We start from the raw sequence: 15,444 nt of genomic DNA, 5'->3' as shown, positions 1-15,444 counted from the left end.
TTAACAAGACTTACAAATTTTTTAAATGTGGCTTTAAAATAATATTTTTAATATGGCTTAAGACCAGCATTTTTCAAATGATAAATCAAACAATGAGTCAAATTAATGTCAAACTAAAGTATGATGATGTCAATTTGGTGAGTTGAGACCAGCATTTTTAAGAATAAAATGCGGTAGAAAATAATATATTAGAGTGTACTGCATGTAGTATTATTTCATGAAGTTTTTTCAATTATACTTATATGACATATGAGGTTATATTATATACTATAGTAAATATTACATAGGAAAGCTATCACGTCACATCATATATTAGCTTAATATGTATTTGCTGGAAAAAATGAAAGTTACTGAAAGTAATTATCCCTAAGAAGTAATTGTCATGAGGATAGGTATCCCAATAGTAGATTCTTGAAAGAGAAGCAGCATGACTCAAAGAACAAACTTTTAAGGAGGAAAGTCAGGGCTGTGTTATGAGCAAGTGTTCTCCCCAGGTATCTTGCTCAAATCTGGCTGTCATGGCTGTAGCTGGATAACAATCCACTGGGTCCATTAGTCTTACAGTGAAAGCACTTAATGAAGAGTTCTCATCAGAATTGTCATTTTGTAGGACCCATCCCAGGTGCAGAATCACGAGCCCTTATCAATTCTTCACTCCTATACACTTTATAGAGATGGAGCAGAGGCTCTATCTGTATATATATCTTTTCCCCAGGCTCCCATATGTTAGGAGAGCCACTGGAGTCTCTTTTGCTCTCTATTTTAGGAACCATAAATTATGTTGCCTGAGCCTGTTCTGAACCAAGTCAGCCTATCAAAAGAAAAAGGCTTTGAGAGAAAAAAATCATTCATCCCTAATTTGGATATCTTCTGTGGGTCAGGAAATAACCCACTGACAACTTGGATTAATATATTTCAGGAGTTACCAATGCATCAAACAATCTCTGAAAGCAAGTCAATGATTATTTTAAGAGACATCTTCGAAGCCCTTCCAAAAAAAGTGAATTTGAGTATATGTACCAACTAGGGAACACAAAATTATAGGTCAAATTTGCATGCATTTGTGAAATTTTAGCTAATTACTGGCAGTGGGAAGAAAAGCCGGCTAATAAACTGAAATATTCCCCAGAGGTCAATGACTATAATAGGTGATCAAAGTGTAAAGATATCCCTTGTGAATGATTTTTTTTCCTTCAATAGTTCACAACCTATTAATCACTCCAATTTGGAAAATCTTAATATAAAATTGAGATGCCGCATTGAGTGAAGAGAGCCTGGATTCAAGTTCGAAGTCCAGGGTTCCAGTTCCAGCCCTCCAAAATCAGCACTATGAGCCTGGACTGGTGGAGGCACTTGGGCTCTTAAGTATTCTGTGTCCCCAGCTAGGAAACTGTTTTGGGCTACATGGGCCTGCCTTTCAACCTTTGCCACGCGTGACTCTGTATATACTTTATACTCCCAAGTTGCTCATTGTTACTTATTTGCCACGGGGGATAATAACTTGACTCAAATGACATATCTAAAGAGAGCAAATTAAACATTAACGTGAGTTTTTCCTACTTTGAAAAAATGATATTGCTTCACACACAAATGTTTAAGAATAACTGACTACAGCTTTCTCTTAGTAAATATAATGTGAATAGACAGATAGATGGCCATCCCCACAGCAGGTTGCAGATAGAGTGAGTCATTGGTCACCAGTTTGTATTGCTAAATGCAATTGGGATTAAACAGCTTCCACTTTAGCTGAAGCAATCTTGGTTTCAAAGCCAAAATGCCGACAGCCTTTTGATTTTTACATGGTTGCTATTTGAGCAGTAAATCTGCAGGTAAATATTTTTGCAATTATGCAGCACAATAATGACACTGCATTTTGAAGCAGGTAGAGAAGAAGAGGACTGATTTCGTAAATGTAGCAATGATAACATGGAATGATTGCTCAGTGGTGAAACATTTTCTCCTATAGGACATTGGGAAAGGCCGGGTCGAGAAGTGCTTTGTCATTATATAATGATTGCAGTTTAAATTAGTTTGATGCTAAAGTTCACAGTTAAGATAAAAGTTATTCTTTAAAAGATTCCCTCCCCCACTTGAAGATAAGATATTCTTGATATGACTGAGTTTCCTAAGGAAAGCTTCTGAGACTTAGGAAAAAGCTAAAGATATGTGCAAAAATTTGCTAGAAAAAGGATTCTAATGTTTTTCTATAATCATACTAGACTATAGGATACAAGAGGAGATTATTTTAAATAATACTTCATCAGATATTTATTGAACATCTCCAATGTTCTAGGCGCTCTCTGTGGGTTGTTTATAAAGGGCAAGGCCATGCTGGGATAGGTCATTCAGAGATTGCAACATTCTTGACTTTTAGGACATTGGTTTGTTTTGAAGGCAGGGAGTAGACCTAATGACCTTAGCTATTTGTTGCCATATAATTATGAGATAGTTCTCTAAATTGTGTTTCCATGATAATTATTTGAAGAAAAGTCCCTATCGAGGTTGAAAATGGATGAATGAACACTCAAGACATTTCATTATTAGTAAGGAGCAAGAAATGCAGCAAGTCACAGCTGCCTCGAGGCTAGTCACTCTGAAGTAGCTGGCCAGTCTTGGCCCTTCTAATCCTTTCTCCACAGAGCCAGACAAATCCTTCTGAAACACCAATCTGGTCGTCATCTCACTGCTAAAACCTGCTGAGTGGATCCCCATTGTGCTTTGGATGCTAAAATTCAGGCTCCTTGGCCTAGAGTGTTAAATTTGCTTCACTGTGTAGGCTTGCTTACCTCCCAGCCTCACCGCTCACTTTTCTGTCCTAAATTCTGAGCTTCATAATATCTCTTTATTCCCTTGAACAGAACTCCCTCTGCTTCTGTGAATTAGGATATACTATTTTCTCTCTCTATAAACAACTCTCCATTTCTTTTCTTTTCTTCTTTCTTTTTTTTTTTTCCCCCCACCTTCCCTGTCTCTCTTCACTTGGTTAATTACTACTTCTAGGACTTTCTTCTAGGAAAACTTCCCAGACCCCTTAAGACTGTTTGGGCTCTCACAGCACCTAATGCCTTCCAGCCACGGAACTTATCACACTAGGGTGTCCATGCATCTGTCACATCCACTCAGCTGTTACAGGACTGTGTCTTGCTAGCATTATATCCCCAGAAACTAGTATAGCATGTGGCTTAAAGTAGGTGTATTCAATAAATAATTATTAATTGCACAAATAAACATTTATCATCATCCTAGGGGGTAATGCAAGAAACCATTGCCTATGTGTACTAGGTACATAACATATTTTTTAATAAATGGTTGTGGAGACAGAGCAAGCTAAATTCAGAAGCATGTTAAAGTTTGTTCCAAGAGAGCTGTGGGCAGCAAACTAGAGAACGATTTAGAATCTCACACAGCAGCACCGGGAGGATGAGGAAATTGTTTAACATAACTATGTAGAATAGGTCCCCTGAGGAACATGGCTATAAAAAGCAACTGCTTCCAGTTTTAGACACCTCGCTTCAGCCCAGCTTGCAGCCAGGTACATGCTGTCTCTTGTCTGGCAGCCTGGGATAGGGTTACACCCTCTGCATTGCCTTTCATTCCTTTGATTATTTACATAATCACTCCGGCTGCGCCTATCAATTTACAGAACAAAAGGAATCCCCTCATAAGCACACTAAGTCATATACTTGGCTGCACCATGCAAATGCTTTTTACCTGGATTATGTCTGGCAGTACAAGCCCCCAAGAGATGAGAATTTCATTGTACTTAACATAAACTCTCCCTAGAGACAGTGGGGGATGCCCGAGGTGGAGGAAAATCAAGGCCTGTTAAGCATAATCATCCTTGATAACTTGTCTTCTTTCCACAACTTGTGACTTTAGAAATTAATACCATACAGGATATTTAAAACTGGATTGCAATAAAACGATTCCAGTGCCAGCCCCCTTTGAAAACTTCAGACGCATGCTAAACTATCATGCTGTGATCATTGTGAAATACTAACTTGGAGAGACGAAAAATGGTTCATTTTTTCCCACTGAATTGTGAAGTTGTTAGATCTCTGAATATGTTAAAGGATAAGAGAGGATACCCTATGAATGTTTAAAAAATATACAAAATGAAAATACACAGATGCTACCAGAAGCAAGTTGAGAAAGAAGCTATTTTATGAGCAGAAGGATACAGAGTACCTCTTGGCTGCAAACAATAAAACAATTATGATGGTGCCCATAGTTCATTGATGTTCACAGGTTTATAGGCTAATAAAACGACATAGTACAGAAACATTAGAATGTCTCAAAGTGCCAAGGGAACTGACTACTCTTTCACTGGTGTGCTTTAGATGAATTTTCTGATACCAAGATGAAGAAAAGTAAGAAGGTATTTGAATCCATCAATGTGGTTTAACACATTAATATCCTACAAGAGACTTTTTACTTCTCAAACAGAAGCACTGAGGCAGACTTCATGAATATTTTGTTGAGCACTTTTAAACATTCAGATTTCCCATTTGTAGGAGATGTGCCTAGAAACAGAAACAAGTGAGTCTCAGCAGAGAGCCATTTTCTCCAATATGATCTTCAAAGTCAAGAAACATTTAATAAAAAGTATTCATTCCTCATTATATTCTCATTTATTTTTTGCATTATTGAAATATGAAAATCCATGCTGTCATTAATTTCTCCAATTTAAGTAAGTCCTGGAGAAGTTCTGTTTCAAGAATTATCCAAATAAGTCTTAAATATAAGTGCATGAGAAGCCTGATGTTCACACATACATAGAGTCTCGGGCCAGCGGATCTGAGCTGGGAGTCAGGGCACATGGTTCTACTTCTGTGTGACTTTAATGATTCTGTGTCAGCTTTCACTATGACAATGGTTCTCAAACTCAGATTCACCTCGAGGACTTATTACAACACAAATTGCTGCTTCCCATTCCCATAGTTTCTAATTTAGCAGGTTGAGTGGGGCCCAAGAATTTGCCTTTTCTACCAAGTTCCCATAATGCTTCTGGAATGGAACAGACTTTGAGAACCACTGCAGTACACACCTCTCCCGATCTGCTCCTCTTTATTTGCGAGAGAAGCAGAGGGGTCACAGTGGATGTGGCAGGATGGCAGAATGTGTTATGGTCTTTAGCTGGCACTGTGGAAGTAGTGTGCTTTTATGGGAAATGAAGGCAGGGAAGGAGAGAGGAAGAAGCACACATTTGGATCCAGCTCCCAATAATCTCAGTTTCTTTATTTCATCAACAAGGAGATGGGCCTAGCATCTGCAGGCGAAGAACACAGAGCGGTTTAGGGAAGAGTGAAGAATGTACCAGAAAATTCTGAGTACATTCTCTAGCTCTCCATCCTGCCCTTGCCCATCCTGTATCCTGGGGCTCAAAAATCCGAAATTATGCATAAATGTAAAGGGGCAAAGCTGACCTGCAGTTAGCCTGCTGGTAGGAATATGATTTTTCCCCACATACGAAGTGACAACTCTCAACTGCTTTGCGTTCAGGAAAGCACAGCAAGGTTGGATGTATTGTTTAAATAAAGAGTATGAAGAATTATTACGTTTTAATTAGACTATTTTAAAATGTAAACATGAGTAGACGTGTTCTTTGTGATGCCTATGAATAAATATTAACATTTCCATGGCTAAATGTGGCATTATACATTGGTGAAAAACATTTTCCAGTAGGAACACCAAAATATGAAAGAGATTTTGTTAGCTTATAAGCTCACAAAGAATATCAAGATGGAGCTTCCTTTTTAAATTCTGGAATTCAAATTCCCTTGTAACTATTGCCTTCAAAATAAAAACCTGTGGAACAGAATGTTTTTCTATACCTTAACTGATATATGACTTATTACGAACAGAACAGCATTACACACAATAAAACGCCCATATAAAAATTTTAAGGTGTGTTAAAGAACTTCTTGCAATAAGATTTGTCTTATAAAAGCTATTTTCCTTTAAAGAGATGAAGCCGCACATTTTTCCTATTTGCATGTCATTCTGTGCATGGAACACTTCTTTGTCGCTGCAATTCATTCCCTCTTCATGGAGTTACTGGACAGTTCAGCATATTTATAGTGGCATGAATTACATTGCTGGAATAAATATTACAATGCTTCTCTATTCAGAGGACATCACGTACAGGAATATGGCAAGACTTCTGCTCTCTCTGATTTCTGAAGGAAATTACATGAGCCCTCTGTCATTTTCAATGGGAAGAAGAACAATTTGTGAACCTTGAACCAGTTGGTGTCATTTCCCCGTAAAAGTCATTCAAATGCACACCAAATCAAGCGCAGACAAAGGTGCCAATGTAGTTGAATAGATTTTGCAAACTGAAAACATTCAGTAAAGGAAGACTTGAAATTTTAGTGATTAACTGGCTCCCGGTATTTTGGACACTTTTTCACTGACTGGTCTGGGGTAGCAAAATTCATATAAAGCTTTCAGACAATGAAGGCTTGTAGTGTGATTTTTTTCAGTATGTAATTTTAAAACAACATAAGTTTTAAGGAAAATTATTTTACATGACTTTCCATTATAAAATTTTGGTCTTTTTTTATCTCATCAAAGTGTCAAACACAAATTCCAAGATATTTTTAGAAAAACTGAGGCATGAATATTTTCAGTGAATAAAATCAGGAAAGTGAAAATATTTAATGTCTGAAATATTAGTATTTCACCTAATACTATTAGGTGCAAATGTATTTTTACATATGCAATTAATGCAAACTTGCAACGTTAATTAAGCAAAAACGCATCAAGAGTCTGAGTGATATTTATCCATTTACTTAGAAGGGAAGGTTATTACGTTCAATTTTGCTTTCTTTTAGAGAACATATATTCAAGATTGTCATCTTGTTACTTAACGGTGACTAACCTTGTATAAAATAATAGAATAGAACAAATCCTCAAGGAATTTTTCCCATCAAAATAATAAAGCTTATCTCTAAAAAGTGAAATTTCCCAGAACGTAGGAGAAGGATATAAAAGTAGAAAAAATAGTGCAACAAAAGTTGCAGTAAACATTGATTTTTTGAATGCTTGGTAGATGTTTGCAATTCTTGCCTTGTTCCAAGGACTAGGAAAGTAAGCAGTTGAGTGTAAATACTCAGAATTTTTTTCACAATTTCATTTTCCAAGTTGCAACTTAAAAAAAAATAATAATATAAAGCATTAAAGTTAACTTCTCCAAATTCTTCCTCTTTATTGAAAGGCCATTCTTCTTAACAAAGAAATGAACTGTTTTCCCCTTTCTTTCTTGAAAGTAAAAAATACAAACTTCAATCAAGTTAGAAGATGAGGAGGAGGAGACACTTTTTTTTTTATTGCAGCATCATTTGCATCATTATTTTTTAAACAGAAAATTATGAACGTGGCTATTACAGATATGAGTCATTTTGTGAAAAAAAGATAATCAACAGAGTAAGTTAATAAGCAACTATAGAAAATTAATATTTCAACAAAGTAGACTTTTATTACCCTATAAAATCTTTTATATAAATCTATGTATTTTGTTAAAATATTACTTTTTAAAATTTAATCATTTACTTTTTAATTTAAATATCGTTTTTAAAAAATTCCAAAATCATACCTTAAGATTATCCAAAAGTCTACCTGATGATTAGTAAACACATACTTGAAAATTTTTATAGTAGCTGTGTAATCAAACCGTGCTGTCCAATACAGTAGGCACAGGCCACATGTGGCTACTGAGCACTTGAAATACGGCTAGTGTGACTGAAGAATTGATTTTTAAATTTTTTTTTTGGTGAGGAAGATTAGCCCTGAGCTAACATCTATGCCAGTCTTCTTCTATTTTATGTGGGATGCCTCCACAGCATGCCCTGATGAGTCATGTTAGGTCCATGCCAGGGATCTGAACCTACGAACCCTGGGCCACTAAAGTGGAGCACGCAAACTTTACCACTAAGCCACTGGGCCAGCTGTTGATTTTTCAATTTTATGTTTAAAAAATTCTAAATATACTTAGAATAACTTTACCAACTGTAAATTTTGTGAAATCTAAATACAGATGAAGTATTTCTGATGAAAATTAAAATCTCAGAATTGAGATTTGCTTTAAGTATAAGATACACACTGGATATCAAAGACTTAGTGTGAAAAATACAGAAAAAAATAAAAAAGTAATGATTTTTTTCTGTTGTTTGCATGTTGGCTTAATAATATTTTGGATATAGTGGGTTAAATAAAATACTGACATTTTTAAAATTTACCTGTTTTAATATTTTTTAATGTGGCTACTAGAAAATTTCAAATGACAACATGGCTCTCATTATATTTTCAACGAAACAACACTGATCTACATTGTAAATAGCAATTAAAGCTTAACAGTCTTTGCAATTGGTGAAATCTGTGGCCAATTATTACTACATGTATTTCTGAGCATATCCAATAAATTTGTGGCCAATTATTACTACATGTATTTTTTAGTATATCCATTTGATATAGCCTCAAATAACCTAAGCACACAGGGCGTAAGTTTCTCTTTACTTATGAGGAGACCATTTTAGTTGTTAGTAAGTGTTCGGGGCCCATATTAGGTTAATTTTTTTTAGCAAAAACCTGAGTTTTTAAATTAAAGCGTATTTGGTGGGTCACAGTGCATCGTTATAAAGGTTGTTCACAACACAAGGGTTCCTAACTAAAAGACCTAACCCTTGCTTCGCTCACCAAGCCACAGCCCTGGCAAAGGCCTGCATCTGTCTGGAGGATGGGGTTCCTTTCCATCTGGCACAAAGACAGACATACAGGCTGGCTAACTGCGTGTTTGCATCAAGATGCAATATGGCGACATGCAGTATTATAAAATGCTTTCGCAGAAAATTGTTTTCTGCTCAAATCATCCAGGTAGAGTGCATTAATCTAAGTGATTTGCAGTAAGAATTCTGGTATTATCTTAAGTTTGCCAAAGGTTTTATTACTCTCCCAACTTTCACACACACTTTATCAGTATTCTCATAGTAATACCAGGAGATAAGTAAAGCACGTATTGTCCTTGTGTCACAGCCGAGAAAATGGAATAGAATTTCCTCTTTGAGTTGGTACAGAACACAAAATTGCCACATTTTTCCCTTGCAAATAAAATTATAACTCTTATAACTGGTGAGACAGCCCCATAAACATAACTACTGCAACTAAAAATGAATGTAACATTTATAGGCTAAGAATAGATGATAACAAAGGGAAACAATTCAATTATATTTTTGGTTGCTAAAATTTGACCAGAATATTGGTTTCCAATAAAAAATATTTGATTATGTTTTGTTATTTAATTTATGTTTTAAAAGAGCCAAAAATAAGTAGCAATGTAGTGTCCCCGAAATCTAGTTTATTATTGTTTTAGTTCCATATAGTTAATCTAAGGGAGCCTATGAAAACAAGCTCTCTTGAAAATCTTCCCAACAAAAATAGTTATCTTCGAGAAAAAACTTTACATTATAGTCAATTAAAATCTATATTTAGTTGGTAATAAACACTGTTTTCCTGCAAAATGTTTTATTTAAAGATAATGAAAAAGCAACTTAGCTCATACTTTTATGAATCTAGAGGACTCTGAGGAGAATACCTTTAAGATAATTCCTTAATATCCCTTTTGGAAGAGTATTAGTAGTTTCTTATTCAATGTAGATTTCTTAAGTAGCTGACATTTATTTTGTTTCCTACCAGCTGATCTTGGTACCTTAAAATCTGTTTTTCATTTGTTTTGCATTTATTCATGTTCTAATGGCTCCCAGTGATTTTCAACTAGAATTTTCTTAAGGAGTGAGTTTGAGCTCTTTCTACATATACTATGAATATTGTTGGTACCTATGTATTTAAAAAAACCTTTACTTGTTAAACTTTAATGATTCATTCATATTGATAATATTCTTATCAATTACTAATTTTTAACCTTTGAATTGGAAACTTATATTCACTTGAATACAGTAAATGGCATGTATACTTAATTATATCAAATATTATGCTTCTCTTTTGATGTTTTTATAAGTAGCATACTTGTTCACTGAAACTTAGACCAGATCTAAACCATATAGATTTTGAAGATTGCAATGTCTTACCCTTATAACTAAAGTTGGCCTCGCAACCTATACACAAAAGCAAAATTTCCTTTTGGAGTATCAAACAACATCATAACTGCTAGATTGCCAAAAAATTGGAAGTAATGGATCCACAATCTTTTATAATTTATTTCATTCTTACGTTTATCAAAACACTGTGGTCGTCAAAAGACATTATTCAGGCACATACTTCATCCATATTGATTTAAAGTGGGATTTTAATAAAAGGTGACAAAAAAGGGAATTTATTTTAAAAGTAAAAATGTGAATTTACGCAGTACTATCACACCTACCACTCATTCTGTAAATCACGTAATGGACAGTGTCATTTTGACATGTAGAGCATTTCTTTTCTTCCATCACCTTTGAATTAATTGGATTGTAAGGGGCAGGACAAGGGAAAGAGGGATGGAATTTGGAATGTGCAATGGCTCCCAGTGCTATTTGTAGCACTGGAACATTTTGAAGTCAGGTAGATATTAACCTAATAAGGGAAGCCCCACTGACTTTCTGTCTCCTCCAGACAATAAAACGACATAATTGTGTCTGTGCCCCTCTTTTCAATTGTTCTCCTATAACACAGATTGAGAACTAACCACAGATTCTAATTAACTCAAATCAGACTAATGAGAGAGATGATAAGTACTACAACAGGAAGGTTAAGAAATTAATCCTAATTTTAAACCTTAAAGATGTTTGGTACAAAGGAAATAAATGTTAAAGGGACAAATTGGACCACTAACTACTTCACAGATGTTGGTAGTTAGAGCTAACCAATCAATGGCTTTAATCTATTTGAATGCAAGTTCCTGACTTTCTACAAGGAGGAATTTCAACACCTAAAGGAGAGTGGCCCAAGTTTCTAAGCGCTGTTAAGCTTTTTTGCACTTCCTGCACTTGAGTCTGCATTTATCATTGGCTTGGGGAAGAGAAGGGTGGAAGCAGTGGGAATAGGAAAATAACTCATTGATTTAAACATAATTTATTGATTTCCAAACTTGCTTAGCAAGCTTTTTAAAGTTTAGAAAATTTAGGAAGATTGAATATTACAACACATTATTGAAAACATTTGTAAAAGATGTATAATGAGAACTGTGATTCTAATTTAATTGTTTGAGGAAACCATTTATTATGGAGGTGCATTAACGAAATTCCTTATTGAAAATGTACACACTTTCCATTTTTCCATAATTTGCAACTCACGAAAAATGTAACTTTTATATTATTGCTTCCAATGTTCACTAATTTCTCTGAATTCTCAATTGTTTACCATGAAAATAAACCTGTAGAGAAAAAGTCATCTTTTTTAGTGTTGCAAGATTCTCCTACAACAGTCATGTTGTTTGAAATGCATATTAGATGATAAATTTATTTGTAAGTACATGTTTGTAATTCTAATCTTTGTTACACAAAGGATTAAGAGAGAAAAAATAAAAATCCATTAAAATAATAAAACTCTGTCCTTCAGTCACTGACCAGTACCTTCCATGAAAGGTTCTCTGGAGGCCCGTGTGACAGTAGGACCAGCTAGTCATCTAGTTGAAATTATATGAGTCTTCCATTTTGTTCGTGGGCCATGGGAAAGAACAGGAGTCCTAGGACCGGGGCACTGCTTTGAAGGACTTTAGGAGGCTGACTTACCAGGTTCTTGTGTCATCCTTACAATCAGAAAAAGTATTTCAAACATCTCTTCTGTTCTGTTGCAGGTGGAGATGGCGATATTAGAAGCCCTTGTTATTGGAAGTCATACAACACTGTTTAGGGTCTTTCAAGTGCTATCTAATTATCCTAATTAGAATACTTTGAATGTTAAGAATCCATTCTAGCATGTACATTACAGTTAATTTATCCACCCATATATCATACTATCTATGCTGAAGGATTTAAAATAAATTGTAAGCAACATAACAGTTGTTATAGTCTACCTGTGGGAAGACTCAGGGTTTTCCTAAGATGTGTATATCAACTCTTTCCCTTGAATATCTGCTAATATAAAATATTTAATTTGTAATAATGAAGACAAATATTCTTCTTTTTAGTACTTTATACATAGTGTCTAATGTTTCAAATTATTTCCCATATATCATTTAATTTATCCACTGAAACCTTGTAAATTGAAACACAATAGAGGCCATTATCGCCACTGTACAAAAGAAAGCAGAAAGACTCACCTTGGTATGGCACAGTATCCAGAGCCACACAGCAAATCTTGGCAGAGCTGCCATTTCTAGTCTTGTGGTTTTCCATTGTGAAATTATTCTTGGTGATCTTTTGTAATGTTCCCCTTGCTGTTTTTCCAAGAAAATCTACAAGAGAAATGTATTTATATTCTTTACATGTTTCATTTCCTCTAATTACTCAATAAAATGATTTTAAAACATTCTCTTTGGCTAGGTTGGAGTATGCTTCTAAATTCTCTGATGATTCCTAAAAAAACCCTAGCCTCTTCAGCAACTGTATTTAATTTAACTGTAAATTGAATTCCATTCTTATTTAGCAAAGTTTGAATGGCAGCCTGTGCTTTACAAAAATGACAAAATATTTACCACATAATAAGCCTAATTTAAAAAATAAATGGAAATTTTTGTCCACTTATTTTGTATGGGAGAGTTAAGAAACTAGAGTATTCCAGACAAAGTTCTTAAACTTATTTTCGTTCTCTGGCTTATAATTAGATTTGAGTTATCTCTATTTATAATTTACTTCTTCTCTACTATCAATGTTTTCTTCAAAATGGAATTAGCTACTCCTAAGGAAATAATATTGCTTCATGAAAAAAGCACTAGATATGAGTCAGACAAAATGAGTTTGCTTTGTCCCATTTCTGCCAGTTATTTGCTAATTGACCTTGCCTAGTCCTTATAACTACATTAAACCTGGCTTGAAATATCTGAAGAGAGGCAATAATATGAATGAGGACGTCATAGAGTTTTATAGAAGTATAAAATAGCACCAAAATAAGTCAGGGTTTTTTGTTTTCCTGGCAAACTCTCACTTCTTTTTCATGCTTCAACTCAGGCATCACCTCCTTGGAGCATCCAGCCCTTGTGTGTAGCCTCTTATCTCACCATATTGGACATACTCCCCTTAGATTACCTCTGTCAGTGCATTTATTCTATGTAGTATCTGTCTAACTCTATGCCTCTCCCATGAGACAGGTAGTCCGTGGAGAGCAGGGACAATATCTTATTAATCTTTGTAGCTCCACTCCAAGAGCTGTGCTAGACACAGAACAGATCCTCAAAAAAGGTTGTTAAATTAATGAATGGATGAATAAATGAATGGAATGGAAGAATATTTACTCACTGTTCTTGCAAGGTTTTGGGGGAGATCAAAACTGGTAATGGGTGATAAGTTAAACGTTTTAAATTCAATCCCATGTGCAGTTTCCCTGAGCTTGCATAACCTAAATAAATGATTGGGAAGTTGAATTAAACTGAACTGAAACTTTAAAACATTTGTTGTGAATACGTGCCTAACCATACGCAGTTTGTGAATGCTGACCTTGTGCAGATTAAACCCAAAGGCCTGCGTGAAGTCATCTGTCCTACAGCTCGCCCTCCTTGGCATGGCCCTTGCTGAGGTTGAGAGCTGTGGGTGTCTCAGACTGCCAAAACATAAGGAGATATGACAAGTAACCAAACGGGAAACTGCTGGCTGCCTTGGGCTCCCTGAGATTTATGTCTAACAAGGCAGACTTGTCACTGGGCCCTTTGGAGGGGAAATGAAGCGATGAACTAATGCTGGGCACAGGAGGCGCCAGGTCCTGACAGGCTAAGGTGTGACCCGCTGAATCCTAACCATCCCAGACATCTTTAGAAGAACAAGTGAGCTGGGAGAGGGCTAGGGGCAGGCAAGGTTGCAGGGGAAAGGAGGTGTATACAGAGCCCACAGAGAGTAGCAGAAGAAAGGGCAAGTGAGATTACTGGTCATCTGGTGTCTTAGATTCACGCAAAGCAAACTTCAAGCACAACAGCAAATACAACCTTTGAGCCTGACTGTCTCCAAAGAGTATTTACCAAGTGCCGTCTGGCTTGATCTCCCAGACTTGGTTAAATATGCATTTTGTTAATGTTGCATTTCTGACTTATTGTTATTATTATTTCTATTTTTTTCTTAGATTTCTTTTAACACCTCACTTGCTTGAACACTATAATTCTGACACCGAGGAAAAGAAGAAATAAAAGAAAAGTGAGGAGAGAGGAGAAAATTCCACATAGCACTTTTAAAAGCTTTTCTAATAGAAAAAAATGATATTTGACATTTATAATTATATTCTTAAGTATAATATATTATGAATATAATAGCATTTGATCATATTATTAAATATAATATATACATATGCTTCTACACATGTTATTCTCCATTTTAAAACACTAATATTTAGAAATTAGCAGGCAATTCATTCAAGTCATGCCGTTTTTATAAGCTACCTTTTCTTAAAGTGAAAAACAGGGTCAATAGTAACATTAAAATGTGTTTTATTTGGTGGCTGAAGGCACACAAACATAATCGAAGCAGTTACATATATCATTGTACTTTATTATATTAAGGAGAAATAGGAAGTTATAAATGAAGTGAAAGTTCTTATATGCCTTTATTTGTGACCATTTTATCACATTTTATTACAGTTCTCTACTTATATGACCAATGCTCCAACTGAATCCAAAATCAAGGAAAATGGGGCGATATTTTGTTCACCGCTGAATTTTCAGCACCTAGAAAAATCCTTGGGGCATAATAAGTTCTTAATTAAAGATATTTAATACATAAAGAAATGAATAGAATTAAAACCTCACACATATCACACTATTTGTTTTAAGAATATAGTTTTAGAATGGTAGCAATTAATTTTTTTAACATAGTACACCTCTCATTTTTCACACATTGAAACTAGTCATAGAAGTATAAAATATTCAAAGAGGTAGATTTTCTAATGGGTTCATCACTGGCAATGAATATTTAATTGCTCACATTATTTTCAGCTCTATGAGAATTAGAAAGCAATAAAAGAAGATAATATGTGAATATTCTACAATAAATTGAAGAGTAGAAAGCATTTTATCTGAAAAATATACTGAACTTTTGTCTTTATATGGCATTCAGAATATACGGAGTGTAGAAGAGAACACATTTTTCCTTTTGGAGACACACAATGAGCTGGATTCTTTAGATATTTAATAAAGGTGGCTTAATTTGACATAAGTTTCAGAATGTCAAATTTATGTAACAAAATAGAAATGTTCACTCCTTTTGTTTTATACATTGAAAAATCTCAGTAGTAGTTAGGGGCAGATCAATTAATATAGCACAAACCCAGAAAACCCATTTCATTACTTCTCAAGGATAGACACAGTTT

General features: G+C 34.9%; 1 long non-coding RNA gene across 2 annotated transcripts in view; it reads right to left on the bottom strand.

Moving 5' to 3' along the window:
• LOC138920354 (uncharacterized) overlaps nucleotides 1–15,444 on the bottom strand; it is a 59,864-nt gene that overhangs the window by 8,201 nt on the left and 36,219 nt on the right. The window contains exons 2-3 of one of the 2 annotated variants that reach the window (XR_011431398.1): nucleotides 12,257–12,391; nucleotides 4,142–4,523 (exon numbers count right to left, since the gene is read on the bottom strand). This is a non-coding gene — a long non-coding RNA (uncharacterized lncRNA). Of the gene's footprint in view, nucleotides 1–4,141; nucleotides 4,524–12,256; nucleotides 12,392–15,444 lie in introns of those variants that run through there. The other variant, XR_011431397.1, reaches the window with a different exon arrangement.

The sequence above is a fragment of the Equus caballus genome, chromosome 23 (assembly GCF_041296265.1).
Source record: "Equus caballus isolate H_3958 breed thoroughbred chromosome 23, TB-T2T, whole genome shotgun sequence".
Taxonomy (NCBI): Eukaryota; Metazoa; Chordata; class Mammalia; order Perissodactyla; family Equidae; genus Equus; species Equus caballus.
Note: the sequence above shows the minus strand (reverse complement) of the source record. Positions and strands in the feature narration are given on the sequence as shown.